Source organism: Triturus cristatus, chromosome 3_1 (genome assembly GCF_964204655.1).
Source record: "Triturus cristatus chromosome 3_1, aTriCri1.1, whole genome shotgun sequence".
NCBI lineage: Eukaryota > Metazoa > Chordata > Amphibia > Caudata > Salamandridae > Triturus > Triturus cristatus.
Window position 1 is genome coordinate 1042643265 of NC_140583.1, and position 16453 is coordinate 1042659717.

Below are 16453 nucleotides of genomic sequence, written 5' to 3' on the forward strand. Positions count from 1 at the left end.
TTCAGTGTTTTTTTTTTTTAATAACTAAAACAAAGCCTAGTCACATTGTTTTGGCTGCTGCCTTTATATTAAGGGATTGATCAATCGGTTGATCAATCATAAATAAAAGAAGAGACTGGCCCACCAACCCAGGCACTGAATAACACACTATTTAGGTAAACATGCACAAGTGATCAAGAAAAATACCATAACGCAGAGCGCAAAATTGCCATTTTCTGAAGTGGGTGGATACACTGCCGGACGGGTTATGAAGTGGTGGTCAGAAACAAAATGTGAATAACTATTTAACAGACCAATGTAAACTTATGGCTCATCCACTGCTCTTGCACAGGTATATTTTTTATTTAGAATTGAGGTTTAAAAAATAGATTACGTTTGCACTACCATCTCTGGGGCAGACCTAAACATATCACATCACTGGCAGGCACCTTTGCAACTGCTCTGTGGATTGTATTTTTTTTCTTTACCTTTTTTGTACAGGTTGCATATAAAAATGTGGCCTCAAACCTTCTTTATATCGCATAAAAGGGAATAAAAGTACACAAAGCTGAACTCACACCAAGTCCTAGCGGCCAGTCCATTGGGGACACTGTGTACAAAAGGCACAGTACGCGCACTTAAAAGCCATCATAAGCGAACATCGTGGCTTATGCTTGTGATATATCTAGTATGCCAGCTGCAGCAAGCTGTATGCAACCTACATAGACACAAATACCCGTGGCACTCCTGAGAATCTTAATTAATGCGAGTGTTGTGGTGAAATCAGGATCAGATATTGGGACCAAATTCCTTTTCTATAGGAATCGGATTTCTATCCACCATGAAACTACAATCTGGGATGCGGTGAAGGACTCCATCAGAGGTTTATTTTGTACTATCAAGTGACATCACTTCAAAGCTTGTTTAATAAAACACCAAGTTAGAAGCATTGATACACCTCTCTATTTAATAAACATGAGAGATAATTAAAAATAAAAGTAGCAACATGTCAGTCAGAATACATGGGTGTACTGTGGCTGAAAAGATCATTCCACTGTGACTTTGGCTATCTTTATGTGACGACCTTTTAACACAACAGACAACATATTGAATCATGCATTAGGGATGAATTGTAAAACATTGTTTGCAGCAATGGTAATTTTAATATTTCAAAGTGAATTTGCCAATTAAGTGTAATACGATCTCACTCTTTGAACTTTCACAAGCCCATGTGATATTTACTCCTAAGCCGACCTGATTACTTTATAAATAAAGATTTAATGAAACCCTTTTGAGGAGTTAGACAATAAACTGCAGACCTACACTGCTTTGACATCTGGATCAACAAAGGCATGCAAAAAATCCCCTGTGTTAAGAAAAAAACCTTAGAAACTCCTTGGTTTGAGGCGTGTCTTACATGAAGAGCCATCGCCGCCACCTTGAATTACCACAGGGCAGTTTCACGGAAATCAGGGTGGAAGACAGCGTCACAATAAGCTACACCCCGAAACCACTGACGTAATGATGAGATTTAAATCTGAGGAGGCAGCGTATTCATTTACAGTGTCTGAAAACACACACAAACAACCTACAAAAAAACCTAAAGGCACACTTTTACACTGTCAAAACACAGACTGGTACACCTTGCTACATCATTGACACAAAGCTTCAGATGCAGACATGTCGGAGTAGATAGGCGTCTAGTCCTCAGCTCTCCAGCTCTTGGCATATAGCAGGAGCGTAGTGCTCCATCTCTTTAAAAAACAGTGGTGAAGGTCGTCAGCTCCTCCCCTATAGCCTGTGGTTGATGCTACCCTGGAAAAACCATGGTGAATACGCAGATTGATTGAGAGCAAAAGCAGCGGCCGACTGTGTTTACGGGTACTGAGGCTATTTCCCTCCCTTCTCCAAAGCATGAAGAGTGTCTCTCAGGCTGAGCAAAGGTCAGCTTGAACAACACTCACCATGTCAGGGTCAGGCAGTTAGGTGCCTGGCAGCCTGAGCTATGGTTTGCCAGGCTGATGATATCACAGCACAGAAGGTAGTGACATCATCAGCCCAGCAAAGCCTTGGGATGATCTTCTCCCTCGTGAAAGGCGGGGACAGTGGGACATCAAAGAGTCAGCTCTGGGAGCTTCAGATTTAAGCCTTGAAGTCCCAAAGACTGTCCATTAACGACACCTCACACCCAACTCGACACACAGTTTGGTGTGATCAGCAAGTCTCAGTGACACCACCCCACTCTGGGACGAGTTAGGGAAGGTCCTTCTCTGATTGGCTGACCCATGACAAGGTTAGCCACTGAGAGGAGTTTGAGGAGTGTGCTGTTTTTCTCTTCTCTCCCCAGACCATCCAGCTCCTTCTGGCCCTTCATGCTTCACCCTCCTACTACCGGTTTGTCTCGAAATCAACACCACAGCCCAGTGAGTGCTTATGAAATGTTTGGGTCTGTGTATGTCTGTATGAATGTAAGAGTATTTGTGTGCATATGCTGTGAATGGTGTGTGCTTATATGTGCTTGTGAATGGTGGGTGCGAGTATGTGAGTGCTTATGAATGGATAGGTGCGAGAGTGTGTGTGCTTGTGGAATAGGTGGGTGTGAGTATGTGTGTGTGTGTTTGTGAATGGTGGTGCGAGTGTTCTTATGGATGGGTGGGTCTGAGTATGTGTACGCTTATGAGTGGCTGGGTGGAGTGGATGTGCATTTGTGCCTGCCCCACTACTCCTCCAATGTACGAACCACCACTGAGAAACAGGGCAAAAGTGATATGGATGCCAAGCAACTTTGGTAGTTGGAAGTCCTCTGTAGTGTGTTCGGAACAGGTCTGAGGAAGCCAACAGTTCAACCTCGCCTGTGGTCTAACTGCCCCAATGCAAACGCTAAAACCTTTCCAATTAAGCCATCATGAACTGGCTTCCCATCAGCTACTCATGCATCCTGTGTCTCTCCACTGCAGGCATCTACATAGCCTTCCTGTCCTCTCCCCAACAAGCAGGCAATCTCAACCACGCTCTATGATGGAAATACTGCGGTATGTAGTGCTTTACAAAATCCGAAACAAAAGAATAAATAACAAGATACCACTTCCTGGATCTGGCTCCAGAATAAGGAAGTGACAGAGGAGGTTTAAACTGTTCTAAAGTGTTTGATTGGGAAAGACTGTAGGTGGCCAGCTTTAAAAAAAAAAAAACAACAAAAAAAACATTGTATTAGGCATTTCAATCAATCAAAGCATACAATAGCAAATGAATAGGACAGACACTAATCAAAAGGCATTTTGCAGTAAATTTCAGCTCTCACGTTTCACTCTGTCAGACAGGAGAATTATTTCTCCCATTTAGGCGTTCTGGATAGGCGTATGATATGGATCCGTGAGACAAATGGTTGAAAAGATTCCTTGTATTATTTGTATTATTCCGTTGGTCCGGGGGAAATTTACTTCTTAATGAAAAAGAGAAATAGAGAGAAAAGGAGTGTGAAGGAGGGAGGAGGCAGGGAGGAGGGGCTCATCCCAATATTCAGCCAGGGTGGTTAGTTAGTGGGGTTTTGTTTGATTGTGATCATCTAGCTGGGACCATAGGAGTCTTGACTTATGATGGTCAAAAGTTTGGTTAAAGATGGTCAAAAGTTTGGTTAAAGATGATGTCTGTGATCCTAAGGAAGCAAACCCAGTTCCACTAAGCATGATAAGATATAGATTTGAAAGCATTCCAATTGCAGAGGATTGTTTTAACACGAGTAGCAAGTCAAATAGTAGTAGTTCAGTTGTGTTGAGTGGTGTTGGGAGTGCCCAGGGACCTAAAGCGATTAAGTCTGGGTATAGTGAAACTCTGCAATGGAAGATCTCATTAATAGTTTTGTTGATGCCTTCCAAGTACAATTTGAGCAGGGAGCAGTAAAAGATCATGTGGTCACTGTCGCCCACTTCTGAGGAGCAGTTCCAACATTTGTTTGAGTCAAGAAGACCTAATTTGTATAGTCTACCTGGGGTACAAAAGGTTCTGTGTGGTAACCAGTAGTTGTATTGAAGAATAATTGGAGAAATCTTCAGTTTGGTGGCATGCTTCCAGATTTTTGACCAATTGTGGTCAGTTAAGTGGGAATAGCCTTCTCTAAGACAGGAGTCCGACCGCTTCTTTTGGTATTCATGAATGAAGTTTGAGCTTGATTCATGGAGAATCTTGCAGATTTGCGAGGCTTGGTGAGTTTGAGTGGAGAGTGAGAAATATTTTGTAAGAACACTTTGGGGAGGAGGGTTTCGGAAATGTTGGTTGCCACTCATCGCTACTTTGAATTTTAGGAAGTTATAGAATTACTGATTCGGAATGCCTGAAGAGGCCTGAAATAGGGAGAACGGGATGGAGTTCTCTGTTGTTCACATCTTTGATATATTGAATATCTTGAGATAGGAGTGAGTGCCAGTGGAGGGCTTTACAGTCAATTTTTATTACTGGGTTGTGCCAAATCGATGCATATGAGGAGTGTTTGATTCAAATTAAACAGATCTTGTCTAGTTGTTTTACAGCTCAAGAAAAGAGAAAGGGACCCAAACACCAAAGGGGAAGGGTACCAGAATAGACCTTGGTCATAAAAAAAAAACCTTTTGGTAAAACACACATGCATCAAAATATATATGTATCAAATACATTTGTATTGTTGATTCATATTTCATTTCTTGATTACTTTATTTCATTGTCCCTTTGTCCATTGTCTTCATATTGGTGACACTCACTACTGTGAGTGTGAATTGATGCATGTGTGTTTAGCCAAAGGTTTTTTTTTATGACTAAGGTCTAGTTGTTATACAGCCAACATTGTATCTCTAAGAATGTCTAAGGAGTGTTGTGATTTAAAGTGATTAATTGAGATTGATGCGAATGGCGTAAATGGTCTCAAGAGGTCTTTCTCAATTTCTGTTCATAGGGGAGGTAGGAGAAGGGGGTTTGGACCGAGCCAGTGTACGGCTTGCTTAACCCCTTGTGTGCCCATGACGAGCTGGACTCGTCATGGGCCGCGGTTGCGCTGTGCCCAAGACGAGTCCAGCTCGTCATGAACCCCGCCCGCTAATGCAACGGCCGGCACAGGGCGGGGAAAGGGCGTGGCACACAAGGGGTTAAATAGGAAAGCCGTTTGCATCTTACTGAAGCGGAGTAGGCCAACTCCTCCTTTCTCTTTGTTGAGTAATAGGACTTTGCTAACAATTCTAAGTTTTTTATTGCACCAGATAAATTCAGTGGTGGATTTGTTTAGCATTTTGAAGAAGGAGTCTGATAATTCAAGGGGTTGATGATAAAGTTTATTCGTGGAGCAATTCAAGTTTTGGTGCATTCGAGTCTGCCACAACATATTATGTGTTTAGGGGACCAAGTTTCAATCAGGTCCTGGATCTTGTTCAGTAAGAAGTTTTCATTATGTGTGCGGGACTCAGAAAAGGATTTGCCTAGATGAATGCCTAGGTATTTCAAATGGAGGTTTTGTCATTTGAGATCTGTGTTTTTCATGATTGTGGGTGTGCCGAGGATGTTGAGCGTAAAAAACTTCTGTTTTCTCCTTATTGAGTGTGTAGCCAGAGGCCTAGGAGCAGGCACTGATTAGTTTGAGGATTTACAGGATTGCTGCTTCTTCAGAGAAGATGAGGACGTCGTCCCCATTGGCTGAGATTTTTTGGGTTGTGGAATTAAAGGGGATACCTGTGATGATGGGGTTGTGGGGAATTTCCGAGAGGAGGGGGGTTGTATGGCTAGGAGAAAGAGCAGTGGTGAAAGGGGACACCCTTGCCTGGTCTCTTGTGAGAGACTGAATTTTTCAGAGAGGAAGCCATTAACCCAGACTTTGGCAGAGGGGTTGAAGGTGGAAGACTGGATTCAGGTGTTGGCTTACCACGAATTTGAATGATAGACGGACAGAGCACACACCCAGAAGATCGCCCATTCTTAAGGCACTGAAAGAGAAGCCAAGACTCATGGCGAATCCGCTAGGGTTGGTAATTTGGGCTACAAGAATAAACACTGGTGGCAAAGGGTATAGGAACGTGCAGCCCATAACAGGAATGCCCAAAACAGAACCAAGGGAGCCGGATCTAGGGCAGATTCTTAAGACAGTCACTGAAGGCTAGACAACGGGGAATGGAACTCATGACGCCGTGAGTGATCCTCCTAAAAAACTGGCCCGGAGGGATCCAGCCCTCAGGAACTTCCGTTGGACTGCCCTGCCAGTGAATCTCTTGCTGCCTTCAATCCCTGAACAAGAAAGCCTTCAGCTGTACAATACTTCAAATGCTTTGTCTCAAAGTTTTGTCTTTGTTTCCTAGAGGGTTTCTTTCTTCCTGTGTTCTGGGGACAAACTACATTGTTTTAATAGGGGCTCCTAACCATTAATATTCTATGTATTAATACTTTATCTTCTGTTGAATTCCCTTGTAAAATATTCCCCTCCTTCAGATTTTTAAATATTTTAACACTTCTTCCTACTTGTATTGTCTGCCATATTTCGGATAACTTTTAACCTTTCAAAGAGGAAATGACATCAAAAGAGGACTCAACATGCAGAGGAGTTGGGACAGATTACTGTAGTAAAGGTGCAAAGCACACAGCTGCATTTGAATGGCAGCACTTCCTTCCTCTTCTGTTACTGCTCTTTACAGGGTGTTGAGATAGCTGCACACTGAATGGAAAGCACCTAGGTCTGAACTATCCTTCCTCAAGTGGCAATACAACTAGGACACCTGGAAAATATTTTTATTGGGAATCCTTCAGAAGCTAAACCTATAATATTTAGGAGGGACAGGCTTTATTTTAATTTTTTTAGTAAAAGTTACCTTTAGGGCAAATAGCGTTCTAATGTCAAATATTTTAAAATAATTGTTCAAAGTACGTATTTTGACGGCCATTTCTATATTAAACTGAAGGGTGCTTTATTGATTTCTACTGATTTTATGTAAGAAATTCTGGAAAATACAATAGCAGTAAATGAATTGATAAATAGAATAAAAGGTACAGCGCTTCCACCGATGTCAGGGTCCGGGCCGTGCAAATAGCACACATCAACCTCACTTGTGACCCCGACGTGAAAGGAGGTGGCAGATTCCAATGAATGACTGGGGATCAAAAGCAGCTGATAGCAATGTGCTCCTACCAGCCCCGGATAGGGTGACCAACTGGCATGGGTGCAAATTTAGGATGGTGAATGTCAAAATTCAGGACAAAGGGTCAAAATTCAGGACAAAAATTCAGTACAGGAGGTCAAAATTTAGGACAAAAGGTAAGTTTTACGGACACATCAGAAGAGGTTGCCCAATAGTATACAAGTAAGTAAATAGACAACCATTTAAGTACAAGTGAAAAGAAGTTTATATTAGGTTGAGACACTTGTGCACTTTTGTTTTTAGGTATGCGTGCAGCTTTGAGCAAATGTGCAGTCTTTTTGTGGTAACCAAACTGCCCCCCCCCCCCACCTTTCCAGCCTCCCAGGGAAACGCCCAATGCCCGGTCCGGCCAGTCTGGCCTTGCTATCACCCTCCAATGGTGACCCTCCTCTCCTTTTAGACCATCTCTCATGTGTATTTAATTTCTTTTATAGTACTACTCATCCCAAGTAAGTAGGACAGGCTGTCTGAGTTAGTTACATTACACACATTATATAGAGACAATGAGTCATATAAATGTGAAAGTCAATCTATGGGAAATGTACTTAAGATAATGGGGGTTACAAGGTGTAATCATTCTTTCATCCATTATTCAGTCTTTCACCATTCATTCTGTCCTTCCATCTGTGTGCCCATCCATATCAATATTCCACCATTTGCAAACCTATCCATCATCTAGGCTTCCATCCATCCATCCATCATTTTACTAATCCATCCCTCCATTCATCCTTTCACCTTATCCATCCTTACACTCATTCATCTACTCTTTCACTCATCCATCCAACCATCTACCCTTTCTTCCATCCAGCCATCCGTTCACTTACTCATTCATCCACCCATTCGCTTATTCTTCCACCTATTCACCCTTTCAGTCATCCATCCATCCATCCTCCCTTTCTCTCTCCATCTCTTTTATTTAGAAATCCATACATCTACTCATCCATTCATGAATCCATCCTTTGACCCTATCACTCATCCATCCTTTAACTCATCCCGTCATCCTCTCTCTCATCTATCCACTCCTTCACTCATCCATCCTTTCTCTCATCCATCCACCCTTTCACTCATCTATCCACGCTTCTGTCTATCCATCCTCCCATTCACTCCCTCATCCAGACTTCCATCCACCCTTTCACTCATCCATCCATTCACCCTTTCAATTATCAATTAATCAATCCATCCATCAGTTCACTCATCCATCCACCCATTCACTCGCCAGCCATCCACCCTTTCACTCATCCATCCATCCTTTTACCCGTCCATCTGCCCTTCCACCCATACATCCATCTATTTACATTTTCTCTTATCCCTCCTTCCACTCACTCATCTGTCCATCCTTTCTCTCATTATCCATCCATTCACCCTTTAATTCATCCATTCACCCTTTCACTAATCCATCCAGACATCCACCCATCCCTTCACTTACACACCTTTTCACATTAATTATGAACTGAGCCTTTGTCTGCCGAGTTGCAGACAGAAGAGGCCCATCAAGGACTTCACCCCTGCTGTAGTTCCTAAAGCAAGAGGTGGGGCGGGGGAGGGCTCACTATGCCCCTGTACATAGGCAATCCGAAAAAGTGGAAGTCATGCATGATGCACAGTGCCACTGTGACATGGTGTTATTTCCAGGCTTTAAGTGGGATGAAAAAACTGGGGGGGGGGGGGGGGGAGATCTCTCCAAAGGGGGTGTTTGATGTAATTAAGGGCATGAGGTTAAACACCTAAGCTAAAAATGTGTGCTTAGCATAGTGTGCCGCCTGACTGGTAATTTGCTGCTTCTGTCATTGCATCCAGATCTATACCACAACAAGTACTGTTACACCTACAAGCCAGAACTATTGGCTTTGTCAATGGTTTCTAGTTGCATAAAATAAAAAAAGCAGAAACCATGGCTTTGTTGAATACAACATTGAAAATGTGTCAGTTTTAAAAAGATGAGACAGTGAAAGACCAATAACCCTTTTTTAAAAAACTGGTTTCACAACCTTTTCATGAACTGGATTCTCACCTAGCAGCATGGGCAATTTTGTTAATTTCTTCCACCTGACTGAATGTCCTGCCCTAGACCGAGGCAGGAGGAGGTCCCCACATGCAGTAAGAGCACAGACTGGCCCATTGTCATTCTGTATGTGGCAATCGGCCGCATGCAGAATGACAAAGGTCGGGTTGGGGCTGCTCTTGTGCTCAGAGGAGTGTGAGGCAGCCCCATCAGGGAGCTGAGACTTCTGGCAGGGAAAAAGTGATGTTCCTCAATGCCCAAAATTACAGACAAAAGGCGTCCGTAAAAGGGATCGTCACGGACAACGGACGTGAGATCCAAATTATGGATGGTCTGTGAAATTTACAGGTGGTTGGTCACCCTAGCCCCGGACCCTACCTTGTGAGTGTAGCAAGTGAGCACGACTTGTCTCCAGGAGGACGTGGGAGACACAGCTACAAGAAAACAGCGTTTATACCATTAGGCTGTTTTCCAGGCGTAATATTTAAGATTTCTCTGTGGTGCCTGTGGCCTCTCCACACTGCCAGTATTGTCTCACTCCCCCCAACCTCCACCATGCAGAACATATTTTGCACGGACGCAGCACGGAGATGGCACATTGTCCACAGGTCTAATTATCAAGGACAGACAGCATGAAACAGCTTGCTATTTGCCTGCTGAGCCTAATGCTACAGAGTTACTATGACAACACATACTGTGTTAAACAAACCTTCAACTCTGACCTAGACACAGCTTTCTTGCTTGAAGCATGGTTTCTGAAGAAAATTATATAAAATAACCTGTCTGCAAACAGGGTGGTACAGAGTAAACTCTCTCCATAGATAAACACCGTTTACAGTACCCACTTTTCTACTAACATTAACTTTGTTTCTCAATTTAGGTTCGGGCACTGTAAGGGGTTTGGCACAAATACAAACTGTTCGTAGTAGGGCATTAATTTTGGTTCAGACGTTGAGCATTTTGGGTAACTTGGTTTTCGCTAAACAGTTGTATACAAATTGAACACAGTGTGCAGTAGAGGTTACCCATTTATCAGTGGTTGATTGTTAATGTGAACTTCACTACCCATGAAGTGTAGTTTATAGGGTCAATGTTGCACATGACACATTCTTGCTACACCTAAGGTAGCTGTCTCTGTGATGACATTATTGATGCTTTGTATTATTTAGAGCTATTTCCTACTTACTTTCAGGCCTCTAATACCACACTAGTTAATAGAGTAATATGTACAAAAGAAGCTTGAATGATGTCATCATTGATGTCATGAATGATGTCCTATAACGTGATGAATAATGTGAAATGTAAAGTCATACAAAGTGCATGGTGGGGGTACAAGTTATAGTTAGAGCTGCTCCTGTTAACTGTTCAATTTCTCTGTTCTTTTTAGTTCAACAAGTTAATGTGGTCACTGACAATCACTCAACACTAATGTTACTTTAACCTTTGGCTTTTTCAGTGAATTTCGTAGGGTTTTTTTAAAAACAAAAAATGATCTTTTTTTAAATCACACTTAACTAGAACGTTAATTTAACTTTCGTTTTTTTTCAGTGAACTTCTATTTTTTTACTTTTAAAGTGAAGTAATATTTTATTATAATACGACATGCCATCCCCCTGCTGCTCACAGCCAAAAGCCGTGCAAGGTGAGGGGTTGACCGCAGTGCCTGGCCTGCGGTCAGATCCTGTGGCAAACCCCCCCCCCCATAGGCAGCCAACTCGACACTACATGTGGCCTTTCCTCAAACAGCCAACTCGGAGTGTGCAGTGTAGGGTTAGCCTCCGAGCCCCAGGAACCCCGTCTCTTGGGGCCAATACATATATATTAAGGGAAAAGGGTGTGCAGCCCCCTCCCGAGCCTTAATTGGCCCCAGGGACCGCAACCCATTCCCCAGGGCCAGTTCCAATTAAAAGGGGAGAGGGACCACATGTGACTTCCCTTCCCAAGCCTTAATAGGCCCTGGGGACACTTTTCCCAGGGCCAAATACATTTAAACAGGGGAAGAGAGCTTGCGGCCCATCTCCTGGGGACTGCATGCCCGGGTAAAATCTAGGAGAAGGGAAGCATGCAGCCCCCCCTTCTCGAGCCTTATTATGCCCTGTGGACACCTCCCCTGATGCTAAATATAATAAAAAGGGGAGGGGCACGCAACCTCCCTCCCTGAGACTTATTAAGTCCCAGGTAACCAATCCCCTTGGGCCAAACCAATATAAAAGGGGAAGGGGCTGTGTGGCATGCAGCTCCCCTCCTCAAGCCATCATTGGCCCCAAGGACCCCATCTCCCCGAGCAGTTTTTGTTTAAATGGGGAGGGGGCTGCATGGTTCCCCTCCCGAGCCTTATCAGACCCAGGTTACCGGATACCTCTGGGCAAATTTAATAGAAAAAAAGGAAGGTAAGGGCAGAACCACCCTTCTCTCCACCACTTATTAGAGCTGCTTTGTTAATTGCACTCTACAGTGAGTGGGTCTTTAGCCATGCAAAATTCATAGCATTTATGCTTGCAATATAGGTTTGGGCTAGTTACCCACTACTATTTGGTAGGATAGTTCCACTTCTTGGCCACAACCACTCACAGGATTGAGATTGGAATTTGTTTGTAGTTCAAAGGACCATATGTTCTACTCAGGAGAAATATTTCTTTCATTAAACAGTTGCTATTGGTTTTTACCCGACACCACTTTGATTTACATCGATTGAGATAATGTTGGTTGTCATACATGTGGAGTATTTTGCATCTTACGCATTCCCTGCGAGTATGGCTCTGTATATTGTACATATACGATGTTGATACATTTATATGTATACTTATACTGTCTTGGACTGTAACGTGTTTTCAAGAGCACATACAATGGTGATTGAATAACAGGTGGTCATAACAGTGTCCACTTGGGCTCCATAGTCTTCTTTCTCTCATTTCTGCACTAGGCAACACCTGGAAAACGTAAACATTTCCATTCCCATGGAAGCCATATACCATCATATACGGCCATCAGTTACATCAGACCATTATGTCACTGTTATTACATGAACTTTACATGAACAATCATTTTTAGGTCTCGCTTGAGCTAGCGCATGCGCTCCTCTGCGAGACATTTAGTAGGTGGGTTTTGAAAGTGCTACCCACATTTTTGAGCTGGCTACAAGCTTGAGTGCACGATGGCGTGCACGCGCACAGCTGCTCCCTTCATTCCCCCCTCCCTTCTCGCCCAGCCATCTGCCTTTCCTGCGCCAGCCTTCAGCACCATTTCCGCCCCTCCCCCCGCTGATGCGCGCACATCCCTAGCATGCTTTAGCGCGTCATCGCGATCACTTTTGCTTTCAGAGTGATCACGATGACTTCGCTTTTACAGCCGCGCGGCGTTACTTTTACTGCCGCACGGCCAATGCTTGTTGGACTCTGCCACTCGCTTCGCCAATCACCCCCATCCTGTCTTCAGCCCAACTCTGACATTACTGCCCACCACTAATATGCAATCCCCCAACTCTCCTCCGACCCCCTCTGCCCTTAACCCCTCTGTGACCTTTGTCCCCGGCATCCCTAATTACCTCCAACTTTCCTGCACCAGTCCTCCTGCCTGGCACCCCCATTCCCGGCATGCCCCGCTTCCGCCCGTCACTACACCCCATGTACCCTAACAACCTGCTGCCCCCACTTCCGCTCTGCCCATCACCGCCCTCTCTCACCCGTGCACCTCTATTTATGCTGTCACACAACTGTTCTAACCCACCGACTCGCCTGTATGCTACCTTCCCCCTCCTCCCCCACTCTTTTACCTTAATTCTGCCTGCCCCCCCAAACTCTACACGGACCGTAACCCTGGCTTCTCCCAACTCTGTCTCTGACACTACTGGTCCACCCTACTGCCCTTCACCCCCAATTTGTCACACTACGCTTCCTTCCTTCCACCCGCTGCACTCACTCTCATTCCGTCACACTCCTCTTCAACTCCACTGCCCTCCGCCCCTATTGCCACATAACTCTTCCCTCCACTACCCTCACCCCCATTCTGTCACACAACTCTTCCACTTTGATGCCCTTCACCCCACTCCCTTTGCCCCATTCATTCTCTGACATTTCTCTTGCACCCCACTGCCATCACGTCTATTTCCCACAGATTATTACTTCATGCATCCTGTGTCCACTGCAGGTTTTCTCCCTCTCCTAGATGTTAACCCCCCGCTGCCTGCCCAGCACCCACACCAGGTCTCTCCCACCGCTCCATGCCCCCTCCCCCCCCTCTCCACGCCCCCCACAGGGACTGCCTCACCCCACCTTCAGTTTGTTCAGTTCTCCGATGAGCGCGATTTCAATGTGTCTCCCTCCCGCCCCCCTTCCATCTCCCGCACACCCCCCTCCCTCCATCTCCCCATCACTCTTCTCTCATTGACTCCCAAGTGCTCCCTTTTCTCCCATTCTATCTTCCTCGCTTCCGGCTTCCTGTTTGACGCATCCTTCTCTGTCCCGCCCCCACAGTCTGTGCTACCACAGCCTCACAGGCCTTCCTCGCTTCCTTCTCCCAGTCTCTTCTCACTTTCCTCTCATCCTCTTAGCCCTCTCGCTCCCTCCTCCACCCATTTCACGCAGAACTAGCAAGTGCGCACCCCTCCACCATGTGTGAAGCCTCCACCCACTTTCCCTTTACAGCATTCGGGAGTCCATAATGTGGTGGGAAAAGCGAAACTACAAGTCCCAGAATTCAATGCACTGCCGCCTGAAAGACAGGACTGGCTGAAAGGGTCACACATGACATGGGCGATATTTAGGCTCTTGCCACCCTTGCATTTACTTCTCTCCCTTGGGAGCCCTCGCTTTCGCTATACCCCCTCTCTAATAACCACCTTCTTTCCTACATCTCACATTCTCTTTTCCGATGTTTCAGTTCTCTTCTCTTCCTGCACTCTCTCCTTCTTAGATGATCCCACTCTCCACCTGTTCCCTCTCCAGCTGTTCCATCCTTTCTCTCCCCATGTCCATCCTCTCCTCATTTCATCCATACAACGTTTTTCTCCCCCTTTCTCTGCTCCATCCTCCCCTTCTCTCTCTGCAGGTACTCTGGGGTACCTCCACTCACAGTTTTGTCTCACTTCACCTCCTTGTTTCCCTCTCTCCTCTTATACATTTTACCCTGTCCCTCGCACATGTTACCCCTCTTCTGTTCTCACCTTCCTTTCCATTTCAACTCTTTCCCCACTGCAATCTGCACTCCTTCCTGCCTTCTTCTGCCTTTTATTGCTTCAATATCCTTCCTTCCTTCCTCCCTCCCTCCACTCCTTACACCTACATGCTGTCTCCACTCTCCTGTTCTCTTTTCTCTTCTCTTTGTTCTTTACTACCCTCTTCTATGTCTTTGGCTCTCTCATGTCTCCTCCACATTAACATACTTTTCTTCTCCCTTCCTTCCATGCTCCTCTTTCCCGCGCCTCTTCTGCTCCCCTTCTCCTCCTGGGACTCTATTGCCTCCCGATTCCCTCCACCCTTTACCCCATTCTCACCCCATGTGAGAAGATGGCCTGGTATATGCTGGTCACTAGTTAAAGTGGCAACCTTGCACCAGTACAATTCGACTATTATGGTAGATAGGTTTAAGACAACCTTTTTAAGAAAGCTATCCTAGTGGTAGCTGTGGAGAGCAGCCTTCAGGCTAAGTCTTTAGAGGAATGTAAAGCAGCTTGTTTTACCTTATAATCTCTTGAATTACTAAATGAAAGGACACCACACAGGTCTATATATATATAAAATATATATGTATTTATTACTAGACACACTCTACTAATCTCTTTATGAGATTAGAAGTCAAGGACATATGCACAAATCAACATTTCACAACAAGTTAAGCACAAATATGGCTGGGGCCCTACGGGCGTACCAGACCATATACTAAAAAAAGAGACTTAGAGATAACGACTTGAGAAGGGACAAGGCCTAGGGCCTTCAGAAGTGCTGGGGCCTCACTAATCCACCCAAGGCAGGTAAGTAAAGGACCCACGGGAGACGCATGCAGTGTGAGAATACAGCCGCAGATCACAATTAACTTCAATGGAGCAAGTCGCGATTGGAAATTTAGAGTATTAGGATACTTCGGGAAAGTCTACAAGCAAGTCACTTACAGGGTAAGTAGTTCTAGAGCCAACACCCACAGGAGCACTGTAGTGCTGGAGTTTACTCACCCCGGGAAGCCGGGTGCATAGGTGTCTTTTGGTGTCGGGTTGCGGCGTCGTTTTCAGTGGGAGCCAAAGAAGACTTGCTGCTTGTGAAGACAGGAGAAGTGTCCGGTGGAATCCAAGCCTGGATTAAGAAGAAAGAAGACCTGAAAGTAGAAGGGACAGTGTTCAAAGTCACTTGGCAGTGACCCGGGGCAAGGAAGCTGGATGCCCACAGTCGTCTGGTGATTTCAGGTGATCACGGGTGTCTTGACTCTTCAGCCACGAGGTCCAGGAGGCATCGACGATAACCAGGAGCTGGATTCGGCGTGTCCCACAAAGTCTGCAACTTAGTGCGGTGTCGGCGACCAGATTGGAGCCAACAAGCCTTGGCAACAGCAAGTCTCGTGGAAAGTGTAAATAGTCAGCAGTGCAGACCAGCAAGGTCTGAGGGACTCACCCAGCAAGGGTAAATCCGGGCAGGCCTGGAGCAACCAGAAGAGTCCTTTGGTTTTGTAGAAAAGTCTTCTGGGGACCCAGAAGCCAACCGGCAAGGGATCGCGAAGACGCCTCAGGAGGAATCACTCACCAGGAGCCCACGGTCACTCAGGACAATGTAGGCCTCTGATCTTCTGAGGAAATCCTGCTGGAGGCTTGGACCATGTGTGGTCCAATGCACAAGTTCGTAGAACGTCGTGAAGGGGTTGCACAATCGAAAATAGTGCCCGGTACCCAGGTATTGTGGTTGGTCGTCACTCGTGGGGTTCACTTGCCTCAGCATCGCTGGGGACTCACGATGGCCTTGGAGAAGCCAGGAAATCCCCTTCCAGGGCTGCAGGGACTTCAGACTCCGACAGGAGCGGGAAAGTTTGCAACTGTTGATTCAAAGTTTTGGTGCCTGCCAAGCAGGGGAGTCACTCCTTGACTCCAAGGGAGATTCTTCAGTCTTCCAGAGGTAGTGGAACGTCAAAGGTCCAGGATCAATCTTCAGAGAGTCGTCCAGGGATATCTAGTTTGCAATGGCAAGGGTTCCCTAACTTATACTACAAGGAAGGTAGGGACTAGCTCTATGACCCCACCTATGGGAGGGTCAGAGGAGTGGGTGGCTACACTCACTTCCCTTTGTCCAGTTTCGCGCCAGAGCAGGGGCAGGTAGCCCCTGAAACGGTTTGAGCTGGCATATGCACA

The 16453-nt window shown here is 45.5% G+C and overlaps 1 protein-coding gene across 1 annotated transcript in view; it reads right to left on the reverse strand.

The window, feature by feature from the left end:
* Positions 1 to 16453, reverse strand: part of C3_1H11orf52 (chromosome 3_1 C11orf52 homolog) — a 120066-nt gene that overhangs the window by 41247 nt on the left and 62366 nt on the right. The window lies entirely within an intron of this gene.